This window comes from Monopterus albus, unplaced genomic scaffold, assembly GCF_001952655.1.
Source record: "Monopterus albus unplaced genomic scaffold, M_albus_1.0 scaffold427.1, whole genome shotgun sequence".
NCBI lineage: Eukaryota > Metazoa > Chordata > Actinopteri > Synbranchiformes > Synbranchidae > Monopterus > Monopterus albus.
In genome coordinates, this window is record NW_018128307.1 from 73,485 (window position 1) to 79,395 (window position 5,911).

The 5,911-nt window shown below is 42.5% G+C and overlaps 1 long non-coding RNA gene across 1 annotated transcript; it reads right to left on the reverse strand.

Moving 5' to 3' along the window:
- Nucleotides 1–238: 238 nt before the first annotated feature.
- LOC109952034 (uncharacterized) lies at nt 239–4,793 on the reverse strand. Its single transcript, XR_002273699.1, has 3 exons — nt 4,370–4,793; nt 2,729–2,819; nt 239–2,246 (listed from the first exon to the last, which is right to left on the reverse strand). It is a non-coding gene; the product is annotated as an uncharacterized LOC109952034 (long non-coding RNA).
- Nucleotides 4,794–5,911: the final 1,118 nt, after the last annotated feature.

A 5,911-nucleotide genomic window follows, 5' to 3' on the forward strand; every position in this document is an offset into this window, starting at 1 on the left:
TCAGATCGGGGGGGCCGTTCCTCCCAATCACGCCCCTCCAGGTGTCACTGTCGCTGCCCACGTGGGCGTTGAAGTCCCCCAGTAGAACAACAGAGTCCCCAGTCGGGGCCTTTTCCAGCACCCCTCCCAGGGTCTCCAAGAAGGCCGGGTACTCTACACTGCCATTCGGCCCGTAGACACAAACGGCAGTGAGAGACCTATCCCCAACCCGAAGGCACAGGGAAGCGACCCTCTCGTTCACCGGGGTAAACTAGACCAAGTTACTTATTAAAAATAAATGGCAGTGACAGAACACACATTACTTTACAGCAAAATCCAAACAGCTTGGTCTCTATGTGTCTACAGGCTGCTCTACCCAAATGTCTGGGCTGAAATTTTGTTCTCCTTCCTTCATCACATTCCAACATGCCTAAAACCAAATAAAGACTGATAAATTCATGTGTTTCTTATTTTATTTTTGTTAGCATTTAACATAGCTCAGTCGGCCCTGTGATAGCAGCGGGACCTTAAACCTTTCGCAGCTGTTCTATTCTGAGGTATTGTAAGACATCATTTAGTGTGTGAACTGCATTGCACTGACAGATGTTTGTTTTTGTCCACACTATTTGTATTAGTAAAACTTAGCCATATAACAGAAATTATCTGTATAATGCAGATACAGTTCAACAGTGGCATTGTCCCCATCCTCCAAACTGAGGATGGGGATGTTAGTTTATTAGTTACTGTATCATGAAATATCTGTAAAGACCTGGTTATTGTAGGTTGTATAACACAAATATGGGAGGATTTCAGTTTTAGGACTGAGATGCAAACGAGACAAGGAACAGAGCTGAGGAATACAAGGCCTCTATTAACTCAGTCTATACAATGGCAAACAGGTGCAGTGCAGGTTACAAGTAAATAAACCAAACAGCGGATATCAGAAACAAACCGGACAAAGAGTGGCTAAAACTAAAAGGTAAGTGATTACACAGGTAAACAGGGATATGGCGAAACAGATACACTCAGGCAGCCTGGGATAGCTGTAATCGCTGTTATGCATCTAACAGGAAACTCAGGTTAAGTTGTAGGTACATGTTTTCACACACAAGGTAGCACATAGGGTGCAGGTACAAGTAATGTTTTCTGATTCGCCGGATTCCAGGTCAGCATTCTCTTGCAAGTAATCTCAGAACTGCAGATAGGTATTTTCAAACCCAGTCTTACACATCTCGGTGTCCAAGCAAGTAAGACTGAGGTAGGTACAAACAGTCTTTTCAATGAGCACCATTCCACTGACTGATGTAGGAGTAGACAGAGATAAGGGAACAGTTGAAAGCCATAAACTCTGGCAAACAGCAAATAAGGACTGAGTAACTGATGAGATCAGTGATAAACAAAGTTCATACATGAGAGAGAACCTGGACAGTGACAGACAGGAACACCAAACAGACATGCTAGTGGTACCCATATCAATGTGAGTAAACAGACAGTCTCAAGGTTCCATGTCCATCTCCAGAGATCTGGCTGTTCCTGTGTGTTAAGACGTTTACAGCCCATGGCGCCGTAGCTGATCTCCATGGACGTGGCAACAGAGAAGAATAGATGACGGATTGTAACAAAGGATGGTTCGAATGGTGGATAAAAAAACCTCAATCAACTTCCAGAGAAATTCAATCTGACCTGCAGACACAGGTTGCAACAGTGTCAGCTCACACCATCTCCGTCTGAATGACGAGGGATGCTTTGGTAGGAGACCCAGGGGCCCACTACTGACACAGAAACATAAAAAAGCCAGAGTGGAGTTTGTCAAAACTGGCCTGAGGAAGCCACAGTCCTTCTGGGGCAATGTCCTGTGGACAGACAAGACTGAACTAGAGCTGTTTGTTTGAGCACATCATTCTACTGTTACTACATGTCACTACAGTCAAACACAGTGGAGGTTCACTGATGTTCTGGGGTTGCTCTGCTGCTTCAGGCACAAAATGTCTTGACTGTGGGTGTGACGTTATGAAATCTGAAGATCACCAATGAATTCTGAGAACTGGTGCGTTATCTGACAGAAATACATGGGTGCAAATATTCTTTGCCATGACTGCAGTTACCTGTAATGTTGTGAAAATTCTTCTTAAATAAAAGAAAGGTTGAGACCCACTTTGTCTTTTTCGTTCTTTATTAGAAGCTTCTGCTGCAGAAGGGCTCTGCATATAGGAGGAAGTCGAGAGAGAGAGAAGAGCACCCTCACAAGGTCAAGAAGTTCCTTAGACCTAGAAATAAAACAGAAGTGAAAATCAGCTGTGAGAGAGGATGTTTCAGTGAGTGACTAACTTTCTTATCTAAAAACTGTCAAGGCCTGGGATGATCAGTTCCAGTCTCTAGTCGCAGAGTGTTAACAATTTCTGTCTTTCTCAGCAACAGCCCACTTATAATTCATTAGCAATGCATGTGTAATTAACAAATACACACATGATTAATCAGTTGGTTTCCACATGTATCTGCTGCCTCATGCATTCAAGATATTTACCTGCAAAGTATTTTATCAATTCATGTGTTGTATGTTAAAACATACTGTATGTTAAGGCAAACATATGCATATATGGAAATAATTCCAAAGGGTTAACTTAGTTTTTGTGGTGCTTCTGGTGTCATACTTTCTCTGTTTGCCTGTGTTTTCTGAAGTTGCAATGCACTGTACTTTCAGGGCTAACACAAACATAGCATAAAGCAAACACACAGTATTTAATTTTACCTTTCCATGTCCATAGGCACATTGTATACACAAACACATGCTGTATACCAGGACCTGTCACTCTCAAATTTCCAGTCCTGAGACTGTCCTCCTGTAAAAAAATTTTAAAAAGGCTCGGTATATAAAACACAGGATTTTCAGGTTTCATAAGGGCATGTTATGACAGTTTCAATGACGATAGAGTTTCACTGTGCTTGTCATCATGTTTTTATGATGACAAATATCCATGAGCTGGTGCAATGTGTGTTGTCATCAATGCTGCGGGAGCTTTAGTAATTCCGCCTGCCAACGTAGGCGATCTGTTTCAGGAGATGGTTGTGTGAGAGGGGGCAAACAGGCCATGTGGGTCACAGAGGCTGGAGCACTCGATTCCTCAATTTCAGGCTATGATAGCTTCGGACCACAAAGGTATAAATATATCTGGGTGTTATGATACTACTGCTTACTGAATATGCTGCGTCTTGTACAGTACATGTATATCTAGTACATTCGTATTGTATATTAGGGCTGTGTTTTGTGTGTCTGTTATAATGTGTTACGTGTGACTGTGGAAGTGTTGTATGTGGTGTATGTGTGGTTACTGGACATTCTGTGTCTATTTCTTAGATGGAGCTGCCTTCAGGTTACAAAATGAATTTCACCATAAAGCTGACAAAGTTATATTCTACTGTATCATCATTTCATAGACAGCATTTTAAAAATCCCATATTTTATCAAACTTAATTTAGTTTTTCAGTGCAGTAAAGGATTAGACACTGAATTTATATTTTTAGTCCACTGGGGAATTTCAAGTATAGGCTATAATAGGAAACTCCTCTTTAACACCCAGCATACATGTCATGACACCAAGCTATGAGGAGTTGCCCCAGTATTTTATCTCACATCAATTATTCTCCAGAGGTCTAAATTTTTCCTACATTCCCAGAAGCAACATATCAGGTTTCTTTAAATATTCATGATAAATACTTCATTTTATGTCCAACCATTGGCCTTGTGTGTATTGTAATATTGTACCTTCCCAGCACAGTTGCCCACCACATAATAAAGAGGCTTTCCTCTTATGCCTTTCCAGTTTACATCTTTGATAAGAGTGCCAGACTCTGCTTGCCATAGAGATCTCATCTGCTTTTAAAACCCGTGGCCATTTTCATAAACCTGGTATCTTGTGATATTGGTAATGGGTTATAATCTATAGAAACCAATCACTGGTTCAGAAAACATAGTGCTGTCAGGTAATCAGGCTAAGGTAAAGTACGCTATGTAATTTGTATTTAGTCATCAGATGCACAATAGCGCTCTGCAAGCAAAGCAACAGCGCCATCTGCCGGTCGAACCCTGCAGCTCAACGTGGACTGTTGCGTCAACGAGCTTAGTACGAGCAATGGTGTTTTTAGAAGTCCGTTCAAAGGTACCGGTGTCCTGATATAATCAAGCCTCTTAAATTTCACTCACAAAACACCAAAGTTCTTCCTCAGATGTCTTGTTCATTCTCTCCCTTCCTCTTTAGAATCACAGTCTGCTGAGACGTCTTCTTCTAACCATCAGCCCTACCTTGCACTCTCAGGCTCGGTTAAACACACCAAATATGTCCCCAGACGTTATTAGTTTGAACAACAAAGACCCACGCAGCAGGTGTCCTACCTCTGGAGGTCAGGTGAAGAGAAAGGCTGCAGGAACCCGGGTCCGGCGCCGGTTTCCTCGGGCTCTGCGCTCCGGTGGCGGGGTTTTCTGGCACGTTTACTCCTTGATAAACCTGCGATTCGTCCGTATCCGTCCGCCCGCTGCGCACACACACGCCGCAGGGACCAGTGCCGATTGGTTTGTTGTTGCGTGCGGACTACTTGAACGGTAGACACCTTTGTGACAGTTCTGGGACATGTCCAATGCATCTGTGGTCACTTTACGCAGAGCTGAGGAGAGAAGAGCTGTATCAGGGATCCGGTGATGATTTATTTTTTCATTAAGATCCGCTTTTCACTGCGTCTCCTCTGCAGTATCAGCTCAACATCTCCACGGTAACACTGACTGCTCTCCCTGGGTCCATGCCTTAGTTACTGTCAGGTATTCTGTTTATGACTCTGCTCTGATAAGTGTATTTTCAGTGTAAACAAAGGTATGCTTGGATGAAATAACCCACAAAGGTCAAATAAATCATTTGCACAGTGACTTTTCTGTTCTGTGATTCATGGGATCTATAAATTATCACGTTCAAGTATCACAGTACACTAACATTGTAGTATTTATCAGGTGCCTACCAGAGGGGGCATGTGAATACAAGAATATCTGTGTCATTCGTGTTAATTGTCAGGTATTACATGTACACTTAGGCTGGCATGGCATTTGGTAAGGGAATAGAATCATCTGATTACATTTCTCCTCTTAACTGAATAAAATGTTTCTAAGGTTGAGGTGTAACAATGTGCCTTCATCATCTCTGCTACAGCAGAGAGAAGCATGAACTGAATGATCCAGTATGTTTACATTCAAGCTTCTTGTATTTTGTCATGTCATTTATTACGTGGCTCCTCAGCAACATCCCCAGGTTCAGCATTAGTGATCTACAGTTACTAATGGATATCGAGGACAGACTGATACTGAGTATGGATTGTTCAGAATTCCTACACAAAATTCGCCTGTGTAGCTCAGATATTGATTAAATAGTGACAAATGATCAGTCTGTCACTGATCAGCACATCTTAAAAGTACTAGAAGCAGACAATGACATTCAATAAAGGTGCTATGGCATCTTAAGAGCCCACTCACCCATGAATGGTCACCAAATGGTTGTGTATGAAGTGACAGTTACAATTTCTAGTCTGAAATGTATAGAGCTCAGTCAAAGAACTACAACTAGATGCTAAATGAACACAGACTCAAAATAAAAGAAAGACCAGACACAGAACCACTAAAAAGAGATGCAAGACCACCACTAAGAGAAGCAGAGCATTTAAGAAGACACACTAAGGGGAGAGAGAGAGGACACACTATGGGAGAGAGGAGACACAAAGTTAGTAATGTGTAATGGTGGCATATAGAAGCATAGGGAGAGAGAGGAGATGAGAGGAGAGGAGAGCAGAGCAGAGCAGAGCAGGAGAGGAGGGGAAAGAAACTCGGAGCATCATGGGGCCCCCCAGCAGCCTAGACCTATAGCAGCATAACTAAGGGAAGGCTCAGGGTCACCCG